At 39.0% G+C, this 26,748-nt stretch overlaps 1 pseudogene; it reads left to right on the top strand.

Moving 5' to 3' along the window:
* On the top strand, positions 1-26,493 carry LOC136388091 (5'-deoxynucleotidase HDDC2 pseudogene; annotated as a pseudogene).
* Positions 26,494-26,748: the final 255 nt, after the last annotated feature.

Below are 26,748 nucleotides of genomic sequence, written 5' to 3'. Positions count from 1 at the left end.
ATGTGTTCCAATGGAGCTGGGTTTTTAGAAAGCAAAGGAATAACGATCTGGCAGCAGCCACAAAGACCAAAAGGTACGTTCTCCTTTGGGCCCACAGGAAAACAAAAAGAGCATAATATGAGAAAGCTTCAGGGGGAGTTATGGCCTTAGGCACGCAATTTTTCAAGTGACATTTAAATAACAGAATCATGGCCACAGGAAAAAATTGGAAAGAGGGTTATATTCCCAAATAAAAATTAAGGGTTTAGGTTCAATTATTCTGAAAAGAAAATAGATATTGTGGGAAAATAACACTGGGGAACAATTTTTTTTCATTTTCTGTTGCATGAGGTTTTAGAACTGTTTATATATATTTCTGCATCGCTGATTCCAAATCTGAAATCCACTTTTTGGTGCATGCTCTAATTTTTATGCAATTTTAATTTTTTTTTTGTTACAGTTAATGGCATGCATTGGTTTTAAAATTGGAGTTGAAGGGCAACAACTCTTGGATTGAACATAACCACAAGGCAATTAATATTTTACAAACATCACTTTTACATAATTATTTTTACATAATTATGTAAAAATGTTTATGTAAAACATTATTTTACATAATTGTTTTTAAATGTAAAAAGTTATTATCTGATAAAAACACCCTCTTATTTTGTTTTAAGATTGAATCATGGCTTCTTTGAGTAGGCGTAAATGTAAGAATAGTCCTGACACCTTCTGTTATATATGTGGCTGTTACACAGTTCAACGTCAAAGGTGCAATATTTCATCATTTGGGACATGTACATATATTGTCTATTTCCAAGTTCCCCTTGGCAATCAAGGCAAGAATTGGGCTCCTCATATTGTGTGTCATAATTGTGAGGAAATGCTTCGTGACTAGACAAAAGGAAAACACAAAGGAATGCTTTTTGGTATTCCCATGGTTTGGCGTGAACCTAAGGACAACAGTAGTGACTGTTAATTCTGTCTGATCCATACAAAGGTCATCGACAAGAAAAAATGGCATATGATCATATATCCTAATATTCCTTCAGCAATATGACCTATACTACACTCTGAGACACTCCCGGTTTCAGTTTTCAACGGTTTCATTTCTTCTAAGGACGAAGAAAGTGAACATGGTGATCAAGTGTATTTTGATAAGGTGCATGAGGAAATGGTTGTGGAATATGAAGGGTCTTCTTCTGATGCCAAGCAGTCATTAACCCCTCAGCAGTTTAGCCAACCTGAATTGAATGACTTAGTAAGGGATTTGGGCCTATCAAAGAAAGCTGGGTTATTAGCCTTCAGGCTTCAAGAAAAGAATGTACTTCACCAGTCAGCTAAAGTATCCCATTTCAGGAAGCGTGAACAAATTTTTGTGGACTTTTTTTTCCAAAGACAAACACTTTGTTTACTGTCATGATATCAGTAGTCTTCTCAACCAGCTAGGTGTTACCACTTACAGTCAACAGAATGGCAGCTATTTCTTCACAGCTCTAAATGGAGTCTGAAATGTGTTCTCCTACACAATGGTAATGTTTATGCAGTGGTTCCAATTGTTTATTCAACTCATCTGTGAGAAAATTATAATAACATAAAGATTGTCTTCGACTTTCTGAAGTATGAGGAGCATAACTGGATCATTTCTGTGGATCTTAAAATGGTAAATTTCCTATTAGGACAACAGAGAGGTTTCACGAAGTATCCTTGCTTTCTGTGTTTGTGGGACAGCCGAGCTCAGGAGAAACACTGGACGCAGAAGGAGTGGCCAAAATGTGAAGCTCTGGAAGTAGGGATGCAAAATATTGTAATGAACCTGTAGTTAACGGAGACAGGATCATATATCCCCCACTTAATGAAGCAATTTGTTCAGGCTTAGAATAGAGAAAGTGAATGCTATCAACATATTATTGCTGCTTTTCCTGCCTTGTCTTTCAAGAAGATAAAAGCAGGTATATTCGATGGACCTCAAATTCGAACCCTCATATGTGAAAAAGAATTTTCCAGAAGATGAATAAGGAGGAGAAAGCAGCATGGCAGTTTTTTGTGGCAGTTACAAAGAACTTGCTTGACAACAAAAAAGCAGAAAACTATGAACTTCTGGTTCAAAGGATGCTGTTGGCTTTCCATGACACTGGGTGTAACATGAGCATTAAGATTTACTTCCTGAACAGTCACCTTGTTAAGTTTCCCGAAAATCTTGGAGCTGTTAGTGATGATCAGACTACTGCTGGAGCATCAAACAAGATTGTCCTCAACAAATACACAAACACAAGAGCTACAAATGCAAATTTTTGCCTGAGTAGAATTTAAATAAGTTTTGTGCAAATTTTATGATTAAAATAAGTGTTTTAATATGTTCTATTTTGAAATTGTAGACAAATTCTGATGCAATCACATCTTTTAGTGTATTAGTGTATTTACTGCATTACATATAAATTATTATATTTTCACAAAGATGATGCCCAAGAAGACATTCTACTTCATTATGTTAAACTAAATGTTGAAAATTTTACAATAAGATGAAAACCTAAAATCTTTTTTTTTGCCTGATTGAACTATTTTTTTTATTAATAAATAAATTTTTATTTAAATGGGGTGACATCAATAAATCAGGGTACATATATTCAAAGAAAACATTTCCAGGTTATTTTGTCATTTAGTTCTGTTGCATACCCATCACCCAAAGAGAGATCGTCCTCTGTCACCCTCTATCCAGTTTTCTTTGTACCCCTCCCCCTCGCCCCCTCCCTCCTTCCTTCCCCCCACCCCCCCATAACCATCACACTCCTGTCCATGTCTCTCAGTCTCATTTTTATGTCCCACCAATGTATGGAATCCTGCATTTCTTGTTTTTTTCTGATTCGCTTATTTCACTCCGCATAATGTTATCAAGATTCCACCAATCTGCTGTAAGTGATCCAATGTCATCATTTCTTCTAGCTGACTAGTATACCATGGTGTATATGTGCCCCATCTTCTTTATCCAGCCTTCTGTTTTTTTTACAGTGATTAAAAGCCTTTAAGCAAACTCTTGGCCAATACAGCAAGAATCCATAAAAGAGTAGTGTCCTTAACATGTTCACCAAGTCCAAGTTGGCCCCATCACCATGTCAAATCCCTGAAAGATGCAACCCAACCACAGTTCAGTCTGTAGGATCTGTCACAGGGAGCAGGAGTCCAGGAAAAGTCCACATCCAGGAAAAGTCCGCATGGCACTGGAATTGTTGTCACCAATCTATACTTTGCAGCTCATGTCCAAGTCCCAGTGACCGCTGCTTCTAGCTGGTAATGATTCAGGTAGACTGGAGAAGCCATTTTCAGCATGCATGGATATGGAGCTTCTGTTCTCCTTTGCCTGGAGAGATGAGACCAGGTAGCTTTTCCCTGGAGCACTGCGACTGTGGCATGGTAAAGAGAACGTTGGGATACACTAAGCTGGGTGGCAAAGGTATATTCATAATAGAAGTTGGCAAAAGGGAAAAAGAGAGCTCTAAATTAGGAGTAGGTCCCAGCCCGAAATATGAGTGGGGCATTGAGATAGGAGGGATAAAGGAAACACTATATATTAAGCAAAGCAGCAGATCATAGGGCTATCAACACCCACAACAGAGATCTTCGAGGGAAGAATAAAAAACCTGACTATTCAGGCAAAACATAGTTAAGTGGCCCTTGTGCAAATGAGATCAGTTTACCTGCTTCTTGGAAGAAATACCCTGGGCTTGTCCACAGTGTTGTAGATGTAGATGGGGCTGACAGCCCTGGGCACCTTCAGCCTTCAGTGGCAAACCCCAGCTTTCTGGGCAAGGCTAGGTCATAGGTGGCTAGAGCAGGGCTGGAAGAGACTGAACCCCCCCTTAGAGGAGTGAGGGGGAAGCCTACCTTCCAGTGTCCCTGTTTCCTCACAGTAGAGGCATGTAAGCCTGGCAGGCTTTAGCTCAATGACCTTCCTTTCCACTATTGAAGCAGGACCCAGATGGCATCCTAGGAGACCCCTTTGGGGTGTTGGAGCCTTTAAGGGTATATCCTAAAAGCTGGTAGTTCCCCTGATCTCTATTGGGCTTTTTCTGTCTCTAGGTATCTTAAAAGCCATGCTCAGAAGATCTCACTGAGGGGTTTGAGGATCCCCATCCGCCTATATAAATCTTTTCCATATATCTGGAGCTATTTGGAAAAAGACAAAACAGTGTTATTAGCTGGATCTAATAAAGAAGGTAGTAGTTTGCAGGCGAAAAAGATTTGATGTCTCCTGTTCATCAGCCTTCAAAAGAAATGTAAAAAAAATTATTATTTTTTTTAAGTAAAAAGCATGATATGGTAGACCCGTAGGAGTTCCAGGATATGACTACCCCCTTTTAAATTTTTTTTTTTAATTGACCTTAAAATGTTTGCTGAGTACACTTTAATAATACTTTAACTTTAAAGATTGTAAGCATGACAAAATACAGTAAATGCTTTTGCTCCATATGCAGGAGCATTTTCAGTTAAGCCAGTTTAGGAAATCCAATAATAGAACAATGCATACAGACCATGAGCTATAGCATGCTTAGCAGCCTCTCCTGTTCTGACAGAGGTTACTATAGATCCAGAATATGAAGCCACTGTAATGTGGACATATGACTGTTTGCCAAATGAAGGTATATGAGTAACATCCATCTGCCAAAGTTGTCCTGGTAGGGGTCCTTGAGGGTTAACTCCAAATGAGGGGGCAGTATAGGACTCCTTGGACAGGATTTCCCAATCTGCTGTGCTGCTTCCCGAGAAAGTTGAAACTGTTTACACCGGGCTGCAGCGTTCTGGTGACGAATAGTATGAGACTGACTTGCTCAATCTGTCATGGTTGCTCCATATAATTTTCTTTTGGGTAGCTTGATCAACAAGGGCATTCCTAGGCCCTGGCCAGTTGGCTCAGTGGTAGAGCATTGGCCTAGTGTGCCAGATTCCTGGGCCAGAGCACACAGGAGAAGCGGCCATCTACTTCTCCACCCCTCCTCCTCTCCCTCCTCTCCGTCTCTCTCCTCCCCTCCCACAGCCAAGGCTCCACCAGAGCAAAGCCACCCCGGGCACTAAGGATGGCCCCATGGACTCTGCCTCAGTTGTTAGAATGGCTCTGGTTGCAACAGAGCAACACCCCAGATGGGCAGAGCATTCCCCCCTGGTAGGCATGCCAGGTGGATCACGGTCAGGCGCATGCGGGAGTCTGACTGCCACGCCATTTCCATCTTCAAAAAAATACAAAAAATAAATAAATAAAAGAAAAAATACAACAAAAAACAAACAAACAAAAAGAAAAGAGTAAAAAAAAAAAAAAGGGCATTCCTTTGTGTTAAATCTCCAGGGAGCATGGAGTGAGCTTGAGTATGTCCTATGAAACATGGAGCTCTATGTTGACATATAAGTCTTTGAAGAAGGAGGAACTGCTGAAATAGTTCATCAGCATTTGTTCCTAAGACAGCAGTCTTTATAGTGGAAACACCATAAGTAAATATTTGCTGTCTGTCTATAGATTAAAGGGGGAATATGGCAAATGCTGAAAAGCCATGATCTTTGTGTCCCTCCCCTCCCCCAAACCCCCTCCCTCTCCTCCCCCCACCCTGTAACCCCAACCCTATTGTCCATGTCTTTGACACTCATCTTTATGTCCCACCTATGTATGGAATCATATAGTTCTTAGTTTTTTCTGATTTACTTCTTTTGCTCAGTATAATGTTATCAAGGCCCATCCATGTTGTTGTAAAAGATCCTATGTCATCATTTCTCATGGCTGAGTAGTATTCCATAGTATATATATACGAAAGCTTTTTAATCCACTTGTCCTCTGATGGACACTTGGGCTGTTTCCAGATCTTTGCTATTGTGAACAATGCTGCCATAAACATGAGGGTGCATTTCTTCTTTTCAAACAGTGCTATGGTGTTCTTGGGGTATATTCCTAACAGCGGTATAGCTGGATCAAAAGGCAGTTCGATTTTTAATTTCTTGAGGAATCTCCATACCGTTTTCCACAGTGGCTGCACCAGTCTGCATTCCCACCAGCAGTGCAGGAGGGTTCCCTTTTCTCCACATCCTCGCCAGCACTTATTCTGCGTTGTTTTATTGATGAGCGCCATTCTGACTGGTGTGAGATGATATCTCATTGTGGTTTTAATTTGCATTTCTCTAGTCATTAGTTATGTTGAACATTTTTTCATATGCCTTTTGGCCATCTGTGTGTCCTCTTTGGAGAATTGTTCTATTCATTTCTTTTGCCCATTGTTGGATTGGATTGTTTGTCTTTCTGGTATTACGTTTTACAAGTTCTTTATAAATTTTGGTTATTAACCCCTTATCAGATGCAATGTCAAATATATTCTCCCATTGTGTAGTTTGTCTTTTTATTCTGTTCTTATTGTCTTTAGCTGTGCAGAAGCTTTTTAGTTTGATAAAGTCCCATTTGTTTATCCTGTCTTTTATTTCACTTGCCTGTGGAGACAAATAAGCAAATATATTGCTGCAAGAGATGTCACAGAGCTTACTGCCTATGTTTTCTTCTAAGATGCTTATGGTTTCATGGCTTACATTTAAGTCTTTTATCCATTTTGAGTTTATTTTTGTGAGTGGTGTAAGTTGGTAGTCTAGTTTCATTTTTTTTGCAGGTAGCTGTCCAATTTTCCCAACACCATTTGTTGAAGAGGCTATCTTTACTCCATTGTATTTCCTTACCTCCTTTGTCAAATATCAGTTGTCCATAGAGCTGTGGGTTTATTTCTGGGTTTTCTGTTCTGTTCCATTGATCTATGTGCCTGATCTTATGCCAGTACCATGCTGTTTTGAGTACAATGGCCTTGTAGTATAACTTGATATCCGGAAGTGTGATCCCTCCTGCTTTATTCTTCCTTTTCAAGATTGCTGAGGATATTCGTGTTCTCTTTTGGTTCCATATAAATTTTTGGAATATGTGTTCTATATCTTTGAAGTAAGTCATCGGTATTTTAATCGGTATTGCATTGAATTTATAAATTGCTTTGGGTAATATAGACATTTTAATGATGTTTATTCTTCCTAACCATGAGCACGGTATATGCCTCCACTTATTCATATCTTCCCTGATTTCTTTTATCAATGTTTTATAATTTTCTGAGTACAAGTCTTTAATCTCCTTGGTTAGATTTATTCCTAGGTACTTTATTTTTTTGGTTGCAATAGTAAAGGGGATTGATTCCTTGATTTCTCTTTCTGACAGTTCATTATTAGTGTATAAAAATGCCTCTGATTTCTGAGTATTGATTTTATATCCTGCCACATTGCCGAATTCATTTATCAGGTCTAGTAGTTTTTTGACTGAGACTTTAGGGTTTTCTATGTACAGTATCATATCATCTGCAAATAATGATAGTTTTACTTCTTCTTTTCCAATTTGGATGCCTTTTATTTCTTTTTCTTGTCTGATTGCTGTGGCTAGGACTTCCAGAACTATATTGAATAAGAGTGGTGAAAGGGGGCATCCCTGCCTTGTTCCTGATCTTAAGGGGATTGCTTTTAATTTTTGCCCATTGAGTATGATGTTGGCTGTGGGTTTCTAGATGGCCTTTATCATGTTGAGGTATGTTCCCTGTGTTTCCACTTTGCTGAGAATTTTGATCATGAGTGGGTGCTGGATTTTATCAAATGCTTTTTCTGCATCTAGTGAAATTATCATGTGGTTTTTCTCCTTTTTTTCTTGTTTATGTGATGTATCACATTGATTGATTTGCGAATGTTGTACCAGCCTTGCCACCCAAGAATAAATCCCACTTGATCATGGTGTATGATTTTTTCCATATATTGTTGGATCCAGTTTGCTAATATTTTGTTGAGGATTTTTGCATCTAAGTTCATCAGGGATATTGGCCTATAATTTTCTTCCTTTGTGTTGTCTTTGCCTGGTTTTGGAATCAGAATTATGCTTGCCTCATAAAAGGAGTTTGGAAGTCTTTCTTCCTCTTGCATTTTTTGAAATAGCTTGAGAAGAATAGGAGTTAGTTCTTCTTTGAATATTTGGTAGAATTCACTTGTGAAGCCATCAGGCCCAGGACTTTTTTTGGGGGGGGAGTTTTTTGATAGCTGTTTCAATCTCATTTGTTGTAATCTGTCTGTTTAGGTTTTCTGATTCTTCCAGATTGATTTTTGGAAGATTATATGATTCAAGGAATTTGTCCATTTCATCTAGGTTGTCTAGTTTTTTGGCATAGAGTTTTTCATAGTATTTTCTTACAATATTTTGTATTTCTGTTGTGTCAGTTGTTATTTCTCCACTCTTATTTCTAATTTTATTTATTTGAGTCCTCTCTCTTTTTTTCTTGATGAGTCTCGTTAAAGGTTCATCAATCTTGTTTACCTTTTCAAAGAACCAGCTCCTGGTTTCATTGATCCTCTGTATTGTTTCTTTAGCCTCTATGTCATTTATTTCTGCTCCGATCTTTATTATTTCCTTCCTTCTACTAGGTCTGGGCTTTACTTGCTGTTCTTTTTCTAGTTCTTTTAGATGCAGGGTTAAGTTGTTTATTTGAGCTTTTTCTAGCTTCTTGAGGTATGCCTGTAATGCTATAAACTTCCCTCTCAGGACTGCTTTTGCTGTGTCCCATAAATTTTGAGTTGATGTATGCTCATTATCATTTGTTTCTAGGAATTTTTAAATTTCTTCTTTGATCTCAATGTTAACCCATTTGTTATTTAATAACATGCTATTTAGTTTCCAAGTGTTTAATGTTTTTCAATTTTCTATTGTGGTTGATTTCTAGTTTAATGCCATTGTGATCAGAGAAAGTGCTCGATATGATTTCAATCTTCTTAAATTTGTTGAGACCACTTTTGTGCCCTAACATGTGGTCTATTCTAGAGAATGTACCATGAGCACTTGAAAAGAATGTATATTCTGCTGTTTTAGGGTGAAAGGTTCTGAAGATATCTATTAAATCAAGTTGATCTAATATGTCCTTTAAGTCTGCTCTTTCTTTGTTAATTTTCTTTCTTGAGGATCAATCTAATGATGTTAATGGGTTATTGAAATCCCCTACTATTATAGTATTGCTGTTGATTTCACCCTTTAAGTCCATCAAAGTCTGCTTTATATATTTAGATGCTCCTATATTAGGTGTGTAGATATTTAAAATGGTTATATCTTCCTTTTGGATTGCTCCCTTTATCATTATGTAGTGACCTTCTTTATCTCTAACTATGGTCTTTGTTGTAAAGTCCATTTTGTCTGATATAAGTATTGCTACCCCAGCTTTTTTTTCATTTCCATTTGCATGAAATATTTTTTTCCATCTTTTTATCTTTAGTCTGTGTGCATCTTTTGATTTAAGGTGTGTCTCTTGTAGACAGCATATGTATGGGTCCTGTTTTCTTATCCACGCAGCTACCCTATGTCTCTTGATCGGATCATTTAATCCATTAACATTTAAGGTTATTACTGATATGTAATTGTTTATTGCCTTTTTTTTTTCTTTAAAACTGTATTCCTCGGTAATGGCGGGGTAAGAAGCGATACCGATAAATCTCCCCCAAAACTCAAAAAGATCTTCAACCAGAAACAGAAAAACCTATACTTGGAGCCTCCAGATGCTTCGCAATACACCCAAAGGTATGGTTGAGTGAAAAATTGGCTAAATATATAACCAAACCCCGAAGGAAATAGGGAGTAAGAAATGCTCCGCCTTCCTCACTAACCTAAACAGGGTGGCTTTCTCTGGTAACTGTGAATATAGAAACTGAGGCGGGCAAAGGGGGTAAATAGATCCAGGCCGCGGCACAAACGGCTGAACCAGGCTGTGGCACGGAGATCCAAACCTAGGAAAAACTGATCCTGTGGCAACCCGGGCAATACAAGCTAACACTCGCGCCAAACCCAAACAAAGAAAGACAAGCGGGGTGGCCATTTTACCCAGTCTCCTGGTCGGCGTGCACGCAGGTAGTGGGTGAGAGATTTCTTCCTAGGCCCCGGGAGTGGGTGCCCGTGTTGCCCCAAGGAGAGGCAGGGTCAGAGGCCTTTCTGTGGGCCAAGGGCAGAGTCTCTGGGCAGCCCCTGCGCCCTGGGAAAGTTACGCTCGGGAGGGAGTGAGAACTAATTCCAACAGTGGAGATTTTCCGTGCCAGAGGGGGTTTCACTCAGAGGGAAACGCGGCCGGCCTCATATCCTGGTCTGCACGCGCAGATAGTGAATAAGAGATTCCTCCGAGTGCCTCGCAGTGCGCGCCCGTGTTATCGCACAGAGGGGCAGAGTCAGAGGCCTTTGTGTGGGCCAAAGCAGAATCTCGGGCCGCACCAGCGCCTTGCAAAAGCCGCGCACGGGGACGGAGCGAGACTCAATTCCAACGCTGCAACTTTTCCCTGCGGTTAGGGGTTTCACTCAGAGCGTGAGACTGCTGGCTGGATATCCTGGTCTGCGCGCGCAGCCAGTGAGTGAGAGTTTCCTCCAAGCGCCCCAGAAGTGGGCGCCCGCCTGTGTTACCGGACAGAGTGGCAGAGCCAGAGGTCTTTGAGTGGGTGGAAAGCCTGCCTGATTATGCTAGCAGCTCTGACTGACTGAGCCTTACCTAGAGCCCTGTGCTGAGTGGAAATAGAGTGGGGAGTTGCCAGCTCTTTGAGCCTCTTACTATCCAGGCAGAGGCAGCAGCAACCCCAGAGCTGGATTATCAGGCTACTAATTGAGGAAGGAAAGACTAGGAGAAAGGCTCCAGGAACATGGACTCTCTCACTGTCGGAGCCTATAAATGCTAATGAGCCTCGACTGCCAACGAGACTAAAGCACAATACATGACATTGCCATAGAGACTTATCAACTGCAAACCTCTACCTGAGCGTGCCAAAGGGGCAGAACCCGGGGTACAGAGTCACCGACCAGGAAGAGGGAGAGAAAAGAAAAAGCAAGAAGATAACCTCTCAAAATCAAGAATAATCTGCAGACTTTATAACCTATCCCATTTTATTATATTTGTTCGTTTGTTTCTCTTATCTTCATTCTTGATACTTTTTTTCCTCCTCCAATTTGGCCGATTAACTCTCTGCCAGTCTTACTCTCTCCTCTCCTTGAACTACACTACCCATAAGTGTTACATCTCCCATTATCTTTTCTCTTCTCTTCCTTTTTCTCTATGAGGGTTGCACTCCAAAACCCTTAACTCTCTTTCTCTCTCTCTCCTCTCTTTTTTCTTCTTTTAGTGGTTCCCTCTTTTTTTTCTCTCTCTCTCTTTCTTTTCTCCCTCTATATTAGTTTCTTCCTTTCTCCTTTACATCACCTCTCATTCAAACCTCAATAACAAACAAATTATCTTATCTGGGACTTAAACTTGTTTTTGGCATTTTGGGGGGTTTTTACTTCACCTTTTTAACTCACTAGCAGTGCTCCCATCCCTGGCTCTCCATATTATCTAGTTCTTGTTCCACTAAATACAATAGTAATTTTTTAATTTGTCCCCCTATTTTTCCATTTTCCTCTTATTCCTCTCATCATAACTCTTAGACAACCAACACCTAAAAGAAAATCATTTTATTCTTGACCCAAATTTTTTCCTTATTTGCTTTTTGTGGTTCCATACGCTCTTTTTTTTTTCTTTTTTCTTTTTTTTTCTTTTTTTTTTTTTGCCCCTTTATTACTTTTTTTCAATTCAGGCCCTCCATCACAGGCATTGTTTGTTATAATTCACAGTTCACCACAAGATTTTCTCAAGAAAGAGGGGAGAGGAGAGGAGAGGAAAAAAGGAGGGGGGGAATAATTTCCTTTTTTTAAAAATTTTATTTTATTTTTCTTTATTTCATTATTAATTTTTTTTTAAAAAAAACAACTCCTTTCAATTTTTTATTTATTTTTTATTTTTTTTATTTTTTTAACTTTTTATTCTTTATTAAATCTCATTAATACTATCAACAAAACCACCCTCAGATGCCATTAAGGAAGAGAAAATCGAATATCATGGATACAAAAGAAAGAGAGGTAACACAGCTAGATGAGGAAAATCTATGGAGAAAAAATTTAATATATTGGAAACCTTGGAGCTAAATGACAGAGAATTTAAGATAGAAATCCTAAAAATCCTCCGAGATATACAAGAAAACACAGAAAGGCAATTTAGGGAGCTCAGAAAACAACTAAATGAACACAAAGAATATATGTCCAAGGAAATTGAAACTATAAAAACAAATCAAACAGAGATGAAAAACTCAATTCATGAGCTGAAAAACGAAGTAACAAGCTTAGCTAATAGAACAGGTCAGATAGAAGAGAGGATTAGTGAAATAGAAGACAAGCAACTTGAGGCACAACAGAGAGAAGAAGAAAGAGACTCAAAAATTTAAAAAAATGAGATAGCCCTACAAGAATTATCTGACTCCATCAAAAAGAATAACATAAGAATAATAGGTATATCAGAGGGAGAAGAGAGAGAAAATGGAATGGAGAACATACTCAAACAAATAATAGATGAGAACTTCCCAAGCCTGTGGAAAGAACTAAAGCCTCAAGTTCAAGAAGCAAACAGAACTCCGAGTTTTCTTAACCCCAACAAACCTACTTCAAGGCATATCATAATGAAATTGACACAAACCAACAGCAAAGAAAAAATTCTCAAGGCAGCCAGGGAAAAGAAGAATACAACATATAAAGGAAGGCCCATTAGATTATCATCAGATTTCTCAGCAGAAACTCTACAAGCTAGAAGAGAGTGGACCCCAATATTTAAAGTCCTGAAAGAGAGGAACTTTCAGCCACGAATACTATACCCATCAAAGCTATCCTTCAAATATGAAGGAGAAATAAAAACATTCACAGATACAGAAAAGATGAGGGAATTTATCATCAGAAAACCCCCACTCCAGGAATTACTAAAGGGGGTTCTCCAATCAGATACAAAGAACAAAAAAAAACAGAGCCACAAGTAAAAGCTCCAAGAAGAACACAATAAAATCAAATTTAAACTGTGACAACAACAAAAAGATAGAGGGAGAGAAGATGGAGATTAACAGTAGCAAAGGACGATGGAGTGCAAAAGTACTCACAAAATAGTTCGCTACAATGAACAGGGTAGGGACCCTTTTCATTACTCAAAGGTAACCACCATTGAAAAAACCACCACAGAAGCACATGAGATAAAAAAGATAGCAACAGAGGAAAGATGTATGGAATACAACCAAATAAAAACAAAAGATAGAAAAACGAAAGAGACGGATCAAACAAGACACAAAACTAACAGAAAGCAAGATATAAAATGGCAATAGGGAACTCACAAGTATCAATAATTACACTAAATGTAAACGGATTAAACTCACCAATAAAAAGGCACAGAGTAGCAGAATGGATTAAAAAAGAAAATCCAACTGTATGCTGCCTACAGGAAACTCATCTAAGTAACAAGGATAAAAACAAATTCAAAGTGAAAGGCTGGAAAACAAACTCCAAGCAAATAACATCCAAAAAAAAGCAGGTGTAGCAATACTCATATCGGATAATGCTGACTACAAGACAGGAAAAGTACTCAGAGACAAAAATGGCCATTTCATAATGGCTAAGGGGACACTGAATCAAGAAGACATAACAATTCTTAATATATATGCACCAAACCAAGGAGCACCAAAATACATAAGACAGCTACTTATTGATCTTAAAACAAAAACTGACAAAAACACAATCATACTTGGAGACCTCAATACACCGCTGACGGCTCTAGATCGGTCATCCAAACAGAGAATCAACAAAGACATAGTGGCCTTAAACCAAACACTAGAGCACCTGGATATGATAGACATCTACAGGACATTTCATCCCAAAGTGACTGAGTATACATTTTTCTCCAGTGTACATGGATCATTCTCAAGAATTGACCATATGTTGGGCCACAAAAACAACATCAGCAAATTCAGAAAAATCGAAGTTGTACCAAGCATATTTTCTGATCATAAAGCCTTGAAACTAGAATTCAACTGCAAAAAAGATGAAAAAAATCCCACAAAAATGTGGAAACTAAACAACATACTTTTAAAAAATGAATGGGTCAAAGAAGAAATAAGCGCAGAGATCAAAAGATATATACAGACTAATGAAAATGACAATACGACATATCAGAATCTATGGGATGCAGCAAAAGCAGTGATAAGAGGGAAGTTCATATCACTTCAGGCATATATGAACAAACAAGAGAGAGCCCAAGTGAACCACTTAACTTCACACCTTAAGGAACTAGAAAAAGAAGAACAAAGACAACCCAAAACCAGCTGAAGAAAGGAGATAATAAAAATCAGAGCAGAAATAAATGAATTAGAGAACAGAAAAACTATAGAAAAAATTAATAGAACAAGGAGCTGGTTCTTTGAAAAGATCAACAAAATTGACAAGCCCTTGGCAAGACTTACCAAGGAAAAAAGAGAAAGAACTCATATAAACAAAATCCAAAATGAAAGAGGTGAAATCACCACGGACACCGTAGATATACAAAGAATTATTGTAGAATACTATGAAAAACTTTATGCCACTAAATTCAACAACCTAGAAGAAATGGATAAATTCCTAGAACAATACAACCTTCCTAGACTGAGTCAAGAAGAAGCAGAAAGCCTAAACAGACCTATCAGTAGAGAAGAAATAGAAAAAACCATTAAAAACCTCCCCAAAAATAAAAGTCCAGGCCCTGATGGCTATACCAGTGAATTTTAACAAACATTCAAAGAAGACTTGGTTCCTATTCTACTGAAAGTCTTCCAAAAAATTGAAGAAGAAGCAATACTTCCAAACACATTTTATGAGGCCAACATAACCCTCATACCAAAACCAGGTAAGGATGGCACAAAAAAAGAAAACTACAGACCAATATCTCTAATGAATACAGATGCTAAAATACTAAACAAAATAGTAGCAAATCGAATACAACAACATATTAAAAAAATAATACATCATGATCAAGTGGGATTCATCCCAGAATCTCAAGGATGGTTCAACATACGTAAAACGGTTTACATAATACACCATATCAACAAAACAAAGAACAAAAACCACATGATCTTATCAATAGACACAGAAAAGGCTTTCGATAAAATATAACACAATTTTTTTTTTTTTTAATAAAGGTGATAAGCACCTTTGTTTTTTTTTTTAATTTTTTTTAATTTATTTATTCATTTTTAGAGAGGACAGAGAGAGGGAGAGAGAGAGACAGAGAGAGAGAGAGAAGGGGGGAGGAGCTGGAAGCATCAACTCCCATATGTGCCTTGACCAGGCAAGCCCAGGGTTTCGAACCGGCGACCTCAGCATTTCCAGGTCGACGTTTTATCCATTGCGCCACCACAGGTCAGGCCACAATTTTATGTTTAAGACTCTCAACAAAATGGGTATAGAAGGAAAATATCTCAACATGATAAAGGCCATATATGATAAACCATCAGCTAACATCATATTAAATGGCACTAAACTGAAGGCTTTCCCCCTTAAATCAGGAACAAGACAGGGTTGTCCACTCTCTCCACTCTTATTTAATGTGGTACTAGAGGTTCTAGCCAGAGCAATCAGACAAGACAAAGAAATAAAAGGCATCCATATCGGAAAAGAAGAAGTAAAGGTATCACTTTTTGCAGATGATATGATCCTATACATCGAAAACCCCAAAGAATCCACAAAAAGACTACTAGAAACAATAAGCCAATACAGTAAGGTCGCAGGATACAAAATTAACATACAGAAGTCAATAGCCTTTCTATATGCCAACAATGAAACAACTGAGAAGGAACTCAAAAGAATAATCCCCTTCACGATTGCAACAAAAAAAAATAAAATACTTAGGAATAAACATAACAAAGAATGTAAAGGACTTATATAATGAAAACTATAAACCATTGTAAGGGAAATCGAAAAAGATATAAAGAGATGGAAGAATATACCTTGTTCTTGGCTAGGAAGAATAAATATAATCAAGATGGCTATATTACCCAAAGCAATATACAAATTTAATGCAATTCCCATCAAACTTCCAATGACGTTTTTAAAGAAATAGAGCAAAAAATCATCAGATTTATATGGAACTATAAAAAACCCCGAATAGCCAAAGCAATCCTAAAGAAAAAGAATGAAGCTGGGGGCATTACAATACCTGACTTCAAACTATATTATAGGGCCACGACAATCAAAACAGCATGGTCTTGGCAGAAAAATAGACACTCAGACCAATGGAACAGAATAGAAAGTCCAGAAATAAAACCACATATATATAGTCAAATAAATTTTGATAAAGGGGCCAACAACACACAATGGAGAAAAGAAAGCCTCTTCAATAAATGGTGCTGGGAAAACTGGAAAGCCACATGCAAAAGAATGAAACTGGACTACAGTCTCTCCCCCTGTACAAAAATTAACTCAAAATGGATCAAAGATCTAAACATAAGACCTGAAACAATTAAGTACATAGAAGAAGACATAGGTACTCAACTCATGGACCTGGGTTTTAAAGAGCATTTTATGAATTTGACTCCACAGGCAAGAGAAGTGAAGGCAAAAATTAATGAATGGGACTACATCAGACTAAGAAGTTTTTGCTCAGCAAGAGAAACTGATAACAAAATAAACAGAAAGCCAACTAAATGGGAAATGATATTTTCAAACAACAGCTCAGATAAGGGCCTAATATCCAAAATATACAAAGAACTCATAAAACTCAACAACAAACAAACAAACAATCCAATAAAAAAATGGGAAGAGGATATGAATAGACACTTCTCCCAGGAAGAAATACAAATGGCCAACAGATATATGAAAAGATGCTCATCTTCTTTAGCTATTAGAGAAATGCAAATCAAAACGGCAATGAGATACCACCTCACACCTGTTCGATTAGCTGTTATTAGCAAGACAGGTAATAGCAAATGTTAGAGAGGCTGTGGAGAAAAAGGAACCCTCATACACTGTTGGTGGGAATGTAAAGTAGTACAATCATTATGGAAGAAAGTATGGTGGTTCCTCAAAAAACTGAAAATAGAACTACATTATGACCCAGCAATCCCTCTACTGGGTATATATCCCCAAAACTCAGAAACTGATACGTAAAGACACATGCAGCCCCATGTTTATTGCAGCATTGTTCACAGTGGCCAGGACATGGAAACAACCAAAAAGCCCTTCAATAGATGACTGGATAAAGAAGATGTGGCACATATACACTATGGAATACTACTCAGCCATAAGAAATGATGACATCGGAACATTTACAGCAAAATGGTGGGATCTTGAAAACATGATACGAAGCGAAATAAGTAAATCAGAAAAAACTAGGAACTGTATTATTCCATACGTAGGTGGGACATAATAGTGAAACTAAGAGACATTGATAAGAGTGTGGTGGTTATGGGGAGGAGGGAGGAATGGGAGAGGGAAAGGGGGTGGGGAGGGGCACAAAAAAAACAAGATAGAAGGTGACAGAGGACAATCTGACTTTGGGTGGTGGGTATGCAACATAATTGAACGACAAGATAACCTGGACTTGTTATCTTTGAATATATGTATCCTGATTTATTGATGTTACCCCATTAAAAATTAAAATTATTAAAAAAAAAATAAAAAATAAAATAAAATAAAAAAAACAAACAAAAAACCTGTATTCCTCTTTTCTTGTAGTCTTTTTTTCCTTTGATCTGTTTACAACAGGTCCCTTAGCATTTCTTGTATCCTTGGTTTGGTTGCAGTGAATTCCTTGAGGGTTTTTTTTTTGTCTGTAAAGCTTTTTATTTCTCCTTCAATTTTAAATGATAGCCTTGCTGGATAAACTAGTCTTGGTTGTAGGTTCTTGTTCTGCATTACTTTGAATATTTCTTGCCATTCCCTTCTGGCCTCAAGTGTTTCTGTTGAGAACTCAGAAGTCATCCTTATGAGGGCTCTTTTGTAGGTGATAGTCTTTTTTTCTCTAGCAGCTTTTAATATTTTCTCTTTATCACTTAGCTTTGGTATTTTAATTATGATGTGTCTTGGTGTTGGTTTCTTTGGGTTTCTCCTTAATGGAGTTCTCTGTGCTTCCTGAACATGTGCAATGTTTTCCTGCCTTAATTGGGGGAAGTTTTCCGCTATGATTTGTTTGAACAAAGTCTCTATCCCTTGTTCTTTCTCTTCTTCTTCAGGAACCCCTATTATGTGGATGTTGTTTCTCTTCATATTGTCACAGAGCTCTCTTAGAGTTTCCTCAGACTTTTTGAGTCTCTTTTCTTTTTTCTGCTCTGCTTCCGTGCCTTTATATATCGTGTCCTCTAACTCGCTGATTCGATTCTCTGCTTCATCCATCCTGCTTTTAATTCCTTCCATTGTATTCTTTATTTCAGATATTGTATTTGTCATTTCTGACTGATTCTTTTTTATTATTTCAATGTCCTTTTTTATATTTGTTATCTCTTTATTTAGGTTTTCATAATGGCCATCTATGGTTGTTCTAATATCTTTGAGCATCCTAACAATCATTATTTTAAACTCTGCATCTGGTAATTTGGTTATATCTGATTCACTTAGGTCCTTTTCTGGGGATTTCTCTTGGTTTATTTGTGTTGTATTTCTCTGCCTCCGCATTTTCTCTTCATGGGAGTGGCTGTGATCATGTGCTCGGGTGTACAAGTGTTGGTGGCCTTGGCCTTTGCCCTGCCCCCGTGTGTGACATTATGCTCGGTCCTGAGGGCACTGGCGAGCACCTTTGCTCAGCTGCGGGTCTCTGCCTGTTTCCGAGCTTTCGCCCTGCCCTTGCAGGAGGAGCCCGCTAGAGGAACGGCTGCTAGCCTTGGCTCTACTACCGGGCAGGAATGCGTGCCCAAGCTCAGCTCAGTAGCGGAACTCATTCTCTTCTGGGCTTTTGGCTCCACCCCCGCGGGAGGAGCAGGCCACCAAATCAGACCGCAAGCCTGAGTTGCATGGGCGGGGCAAGGCTGTGCTCCTCTGCCCTTGCCCCGGGGCTTGTCTCCACCCTTTCCGGGGTTCCCGCCCTTCTCCCGCAGGCTGGATTACAGGCTGCTGGCAGCTGAGTTTGACCTCTTTTGCTCGCCCCCTTCCCCAGCCAGGCAAGATTGAGCTCACACCTGAGCCCAGTGGTGGCCAGCCAGCTTCCGCCCCTGCCAGCAGAACCACGCTTTTGTCTCCCGCTGCCACCCGCTCTCCGGTGCGCCCTCAGCCGCATGGGTGGGGGCGTTGCAGCTTGGACCCTAAGACTCACTGCTGTAGACCCAAAAGCTCCCTCCTTCTATACCACTCTACTCTGAGTGCTGCGGGGGAGCTTGTTTGGCTGCTCTCCTGCTTCCCTTTGCTGGTATTGCTGTTTCTGGGGGAAATATTCACTTCAGCTTTGGGGAGTGACTCATCCCAGGGGTTAGGGTGGCTATCTCCCAAAATGTTTCTCCCTGTGCTTCCCAGATTATACTCTCTTCCTGTCACTCTGGTCCTCTCCCCTCTCCCTCCGTCCCCAGGAGCCCCGGGTGAGTGTTTGTGAGAGAGATATTCTGCGCGGTTCCTTTAAGAAGGATCCTGGGTCTAAGAAATCAGACTCTTTCTCACAAACAGTATCCTGACTTATTTCCAGCTAAATACTGTCCTTATGCTTCTTCTGGGCTCTGGGGCTGCAGGCTGGGGCTTTGTTCCTGGGGCTCAGGACCCTCCCCTCTCTGCTAAACTCACTTCCCGCCACGTGAGTCTCTCCCTGCTGCCGTTTGCTCCGGGGAGCTGGGCAGCCCTCTCTGCGTTTCTGCTTTTCCTACCAGTCTCAGTGTGGCTTCTTCAGTATTCCTTGGTTGAAGATTCCTCTTAGTTTAGTCCAAAGTTGGTTTTTCCAGATGATAGTTCAAAATATTAGGTTGTATTCCACTTTGGTTCTGGGAGGTAGATGTTGGTATGTCCGCCTACTCCAGTGCCATCTTGTCTCCAAAAACCTAAAATCTTGAATTGCATTAAAACTGTAGCTTATAGAGAAAAACCAGTGTCGGATTTGAGATCAGCACACTCTAATTAGGTAAAAACAAGTGCTTTTTGGATGCAACAAAAATTTTCTTCCCCAGTGAACTGTCTTTGCTACAAGTTCCACCTCCTCCACAGCTACTGTTTTATTTGTTAGCAGGATTTAGAAGGATGCCATGTGGGTTGCTCTTAGCATCTGGCATTATAATTGTACTTTTAGGGCAGTGACTCTTTGTTTTAAATTTTTTTTAATTTTATTTAGAAAATTAAATTTAATGGAGTGACATTGATCAATAAGAATACATGTTTCAAGTATGCATTTCTATAGCATTTGAACTTTTGATTGTGTTGTGTGCCCATCACCCAAGGTCACATCATTTTCTGTCACCATATGTTTGTCCCTTTAACTTCTTTTCCCTGGTAACCACATTATGTTTATCTCTGTCCATGAGTCTCATTTTTGTATTGCACCTCTGTGAAATATCATATAGTTCTTAGCTTTTTTTGATTTACTTATATATTACTTCATATAGTGTTTTCAAAGTCCATCCTTGGACATTGCCATAAATGGCAACAAGGTTGTGGTTTGATCCCCAGTCAGGGCACAGAAGGGAAGCAATAAAAAAATGCATGACTGAGTGGAATGACACATATTTCCTTTCCTCCACCCCCCTTCATTTCTTTTTAGAAAATCAATAAAAGTTAAGCCCAACTGGTTGGATAGCTTAGTTGGTTGGAGCATCATCCCAGAGGGCAGAGGTTGATGGTTCAATTCCACAGCAGGGCACATACAAGAGCAGATCTGTGTTCCTGTCTCCCTGCCTCTCTATCTCTAAAGAAAAATAAAAAAAAAGAAGAAGAAGTTGGTAAGCATTTAAACAATCTGATAAAAAAAGTTGTAATCCAGTTTTCTCCAAGTATGCTGATAAAATGTTAGCATTTTTATGTCAGCCAAGATGTGAAAGACTGCTTTAGTAAAAGTGCTGCTTCAGTGTAACCAAAATTGATAATTGTCCACTCTAATTGTTGAAATACACATTAATAAATTGTGGGTGTGTTTTTTATAAGCATCCTCAATTTAGTGGAGTAGTTACTGCCTGATAAAGCCATGCCAGCCTGTACTGAAAGAAAGGGAAATTTGGAATCTTTTACTATTGTGATGTAAGTACTGTACCAACAACATGAAAAATTTTAATTAACAGGTATTTTTCGGGGGGTATGCCCAATCGTTATGGTCCCTTTTTTGGATATCCCTCTGACTTTAAAAATCTCCAACCTCTATGCTTCCTTTTAAGAACTCACCTTATTAGGTCAGACCCATCCAGGATAACCTTTCTTTTGATGAACTCAACTGGTTAGGGGAATTAATGACATCTGAAAAAAAATCTACTTTATAATCAAGACTGTGATATGCTCTCATGTCTACAAGTCTTGCCCACTCTCAAGAAAAAGAGATTTTTCAAAGGCTTGCCACATCAGGAGTTATCTTAGAATTCCGCCTAATGCATTTACTTCAAGACCTTGTCTTATAGTTTCAACATCTGGATCTCTGAGTATGGTACTGTGTATTATCTTATTTTTGATAGTGGGTATTTTTTTCTTTTTTTTTTCTGTGTGCCTTGTAATTTTTGAATAAATACTAAACATTGTAGGTAAAAGAACAGTAGAGACTCAGGTAAGTAGTATTTACATTTGTAAACGGCTTCTCTCTTTTCTTGTAATTTCTTTGATTTGGGAGGGGGTGTTGTGTATGTCTAGTTATAAATTTTGCTGAATTTGGACTTTATTGTTGCTATCGTTACTTTCAGTGTATCATAGGCTTCAAAGTCATCTAGTGATGGGCTGCTGTTATCCTAGATTTAATGTGGAGACCGAGGGGCAGAAGGTTATTCTCAGTTTCCCTGTTTCTCCCATAAGCTTTCAGCCATCTCTTCCCCTCTTTGCCACATTGGAGGCTTCTCTATATGTTCTTACTGCTCCCCTCAGTAGTCAACAGGTGTTACTTGTTCATTAGTACTAGGCTTGTGATGAGAGCAAACTAGAATTTTCTGTTGTGCTTGTCTAGAATTAGTCGGAAGCCAGCAGTTTCACTTTAGCATTGAAGATGAGACTTGCTCAATATTCCGATCCTTCTATCTCCTAGAAACAAAAATGTAGTTCATCTTGGGTAGACAATTTTTGTCTCTTACCAACAGTAGTAGATGTTTGCATGGTATTGATGTAGGCTCTTGGGCCCTTAACAGTTTCCTGCTCCTCCTGCTGGTGTAGATTTTTGCTTCAGTTCCTTCTCCAGACTCAATGGTTCTTTGTGCCATGGAGACAAAAGATTATTTGCTCCTCCTCCAGTAGACAGAGATTTGATTTGTAGAAGAAAAGGGTCTGGGAAGTGATATAGGACTCCCCAGTAGGAGATGTTCAAGTCACACACACTTGCTCCACCAAAGAAACCTCTGTTCAGTGTTGCCCCCCACCCACCCGTCTTTCTTCTGAGCATTCAGTAAAAGGTCATGAGAAAGAGCTTGCAAATGAGTTCAAATTATCTTGATTCAAGATCCTTAGCTATTTAAAAGGGGCATGCTAACCAACATTTGCCCTTTCAGAATTCGTTAATATTTTACTGAACTCTTCTTACCCGTTGTGGTGGTTCCAGAGCAGCACCGACCTCCTGTTTGTTGTACCAACAGTGAAACTGCTTGTGTATCACCTTTCCCCTCAGAAAGGAAGTTGTCTTTCGGTTACCGTGAGCAGTTCCCTTTGAATATAAGAAAGTTATAATTTTGTAGATTATTTGGCTATTTTTTATTGACTTGTTTTGTAGCTTTTTATTTCCTAGGCAGAAGTTGAAGCCCATAGTTACCAAGTAGAAGTAAATACAGCTTTGTTTATTGAGCTCCTATTATCAGGTGTTGTGATGAACAATTTACAGGCATTTATTTTCACTTCTCAGCAACATCAAATGCTAGGTATTTTTGTTCTTTTACACATAAAACAACAGCCCTCCTCCCAACCAGAGGCAAGACAAATAGCACCAGAACAACAATTTCTATTTAGTTTTCTCTTGATTCTAAAGCTTTTTTCACTACTCATTGTTGGAACCAATGAGAGAGACAAAGTGGAGAAATCTGTAGAAATGGTCTTGTAACAGTATAATCTATTACAGAGACAAGCACAGAATGTAGGAAAATTAAAAAGAGTGATTTCCAAACTGAGATTCAGGAATACCTACCCAAAAAGATGATTCTAGATTGCTTCTTGATGGATTAATAGGAATTAGGCATAAAGGAATAAAAGATATATATGTGCCCACTCAGCTTCTTTTGAATATCTTTCTATGTTTAGTTTCTGCTTCCCTATTATGTAAGCCAGTATTTGATTCTCCTCTCTCCTTTGCCTCTAGGTCACAAGCATGTGACTTAGCACCACCAGTGAGATACTCCTGCCCAATGTTTGAATTAGAAAGAGGCCATGCTTGAACTGCATTTCCTGGGAAGGTAATAGAATAGAGTATGCTAGAGAAGCAATAGAAACAGTACTAGCAGCAGTGTCCTTTGTTCAGTGCTTGCTCTGATATATCTGTTCACTGGTACTTGGACATAGCTTGGAAGTGGATAAGTGATATACTTCAGGCATCGTTCTTGGATGCTTTGCCTTCAGGCCTGATTCTCTGTGTTTCCCAGAGATTTTGTAAACTGTCTAGTATCTATTGAGAAATTTACTTTTGCTTAACTGAACTAGAGTGAGTTCGCTTGGTTATAGTTAGAAAGCATATCTGAAATAGGGCATTCCAGATAGAGTTAAAAATTGGAAAAATTTAGAAAAAAGGAAATATTTTGAAAACTAGAGCTATGAATAAATATTAAAGTGGAAAGTATGTACGAGAAGACACTAGAGATATTTATATGTCTTATTTAATGGACATTGAGTTATTTTAGTCAAGAAGGTGACAGGATCATATTTGAATTTTAGAATACTCACTCTGGCAGCCATGTAGAAAATGGACGAAAAGGGGATATTGTGAAACAAGGACCAAGGAGACCTATTGTCTCCTACAATTAGGAACAATTGTAATAACAGTGAAAAATTATGACTTGTTGTATTAAGTCAGTCCTACATTCATGAAGAGTATGGGACAGAGTAAGGAGATATTAAGATGTTGATTAATTGGATGTAAGAATAATTAAGAAAAGGGGTTATAGAATGATTTTCATGTTTCTAATTTGGGGGATTAGATAAATGGTTGTGCTACTCACTGAGACATGAAATACAAGAAGAGCTAGGTATATAGAATGAAAAATGAGAAGTTTGACATGTGGAAATTGAGAAATCAAAAAAAGATGACCAGTAGGAAATTGAATATGTGGGACTAGATTAGAAGTTAGAGATTTCTGAGTTGATAATATATAGGGGATTGTAGACATCTTGATAATGCTGAGATCGACTAGGTAAAATACATCCTATGAGAAGAGAAAGGGGTGCATGACACATCCCTGAATAATATCAACAGGCCTGGTTGGAGGAAATGAGGGACATAAAATAGACTGAAAAGGAAGAGACAGAGGATGAAGGAGAAAACTAAAAAATAAAAAAATCAGTTTGCTCAATTCCATATTAAGAATGTTTAGTTGGCCCTGGCCGGTTGGCTCAGCGATAGAGCGTCGGCCTGGCGTGCGGGGAATCCGGTTTGATTCCCGGCCAGGGCACATAGGAGAAGCACCCATTTGCTTCTCCACCCCCCCCCCCTCTGTCTCTCTCTTCCCCTCCCGCAGCCAAGGCTCCATTGGAGCAAAAGATGGCCCAGGCGCTGGGGATGGCTCCTTGGCCTCTGCCCCAGGCGCTAGAGTGGCTCTGGTCGCAACAGAGTGATGCCCCGGCGGGGCAGAGCATTGCTCCCTGGTGGGCAGAGCGTCGCCCCTGGTGGTGCTTGCCGGGTGGATCCTGGTCGGGCCCATGCGGGAGTCTGTCTGACTGTCTCTCCCCGTTTCCAGCTTCAGAAAGAAAAAAAAAAAAAAAGAATGTTTAGTTAATATTGCTACAAAATGTTTACTGTTACCTTAGGAAGGACATTTTGGTGAAGCGATGGAACCAAGAAGAGGGGTTAAATAAGGGATTAAAAGCCACTCTTTTCAGTAACTAAGGTAAAAAAGGAAAGAGATAACTGTCATCCTCTGACGTAAAATGAAAAGACAAATGATCATATGCCCTGCCACATGAATATTGGTATGGGTGACTTAACAAGATAGGGACAAAGACCAATTGGAATCAAGGAACTATTGTATTAGGGCTTAAGTACAGCAACTACAATGACCTTGGAGTCAATAGTCAATCAAGATGATAACAAAACTTAGAATATATAATATATATATATATATATATATATATATATATATATATATATATATATATATATATATATAAATGCCAAATGCCATAGTCCTTGATGAATGTGAGACAATGAGGTGGAAGGTGGAAGTCAGAAGATCAAATGGATAAGTGGGCAGTCCATTTTGACAGCATGGTTAAATGACATGACTTCAAAAAGGAGGTTTTGTTGTTTGTTTAGTTCATGATGTAAAGGTGTAATTGTGAGGATTGCCATTCCTTTTTTTTTCTAAATTTGTGATATATGAAGTTGTATAATCAGAAGACAATGATGTTATCAGGAGATTGGACAATGTTCTGGGGAGTGGTTGAGGATATTGCAAATTCCCCTACTTTATATTGAGGGCAGTAAGGAGAATGTTGGCAAGGTCAGGGAGAGAGGGAAGCAGTGGGAAGACAAATGGGAAAAAGATAAGAAGTGCAGAAGAGTATTGGAAGGAGAATGTTGGATGAGACAGAGAGATGATTGGGTTGATTTCAATGTGAGGTTATGACCAACAATGACATGGATGTTGGTCTAATGGGTTGAAATGTTCAAGTAACGATCAAGTCAAATTCTTGACAGTCAAATTCTGTCAAGATTGGTGGCTCCATGGTTCCAGCCTTCTCTGTGGCCCTTCTAGGCTGTGAGGCCTGAACCTGCTGGAGTGTTGGAGATTGGTGGTGCACTTCAAGAGAGTCCCATGGACTGGCTGGGAATACAGAAATGTAGAAAGGCCAGGGAATGCATTAAATCACATGTACAGGACTGCAATTATGGCTCTGGTGACCAAAGATGATCATCTTAACAAAGACCAATGTATGCTGTCTCCAACAATGGCAGAATGCACCACTGGAGACAGCATCAGCAGATAACATCCCCAAAGAAGAAAAACTGTGGTGAGAAAAGGAAACCATTAAACAGCTAACCCAACTGTTCTCAGTGGATCTTGGAAAGGAGCTCTATGAATTTTAGGAAGAGAATAAGACCCAATTTACTGCAGAAGCCAAATTTGTGAAGCAGCTGAATCACATTGTGAGATGATTTTTCATGCGTTTGAATATGAAGAACTTGAGAACAAACCAAGGATTTCTATGATTCCATGGCAGGAAAATTCAGTTACCCTGAGATAGTCCAGCCTGTGTCTGAACTTGAGGCAGGAAGAAATGCTAACATAGCTGCCCTCCTAAAATGTTCATTATGTTGTTGCACTCCTGCAACTAACATTTTATTTTTCCATTGAATGGGATTGTGTTTCGCCACTGTTGCTCAGTTGATTTCCCCAGATGTGCGTCTGTTTATTTTCCATTGTCTGGATTCCAGCAAGAAACATGATACAATTTGGGCCGTAAAAGAAGCCACAGAACAGGATGTGGTCATAAAAATGCATGGATGAAGACTTAGGGGTAGGGTGTCTTTTTATGAACTAACTAAATACATTTAAAAAACATTTAAAACAAAGTTCTCTTGCAGGTCTGAAGCCCGAAGACCAGACCTG

The sequence above is a fragment of the Saccopteryx leptura genome, chromosome 1, assembly GCF_036850995.1.
Source record: "Saccopteryx leptura isolate mSacLep1 chromosome 1, mSacLep1_pri_phased_curated, whole genome shotgun sequence".
NCBI lineage: Eukaryota > Metazoa > Chordata > Mammalia > Chiroptera > Emballonuridae > Saccopteryx > Saccopteryx leptura.
Note: the sequence above shows the minus strand (reverse complement) of the source record. Positions and strands in the feature narration are given on the sequence as shown.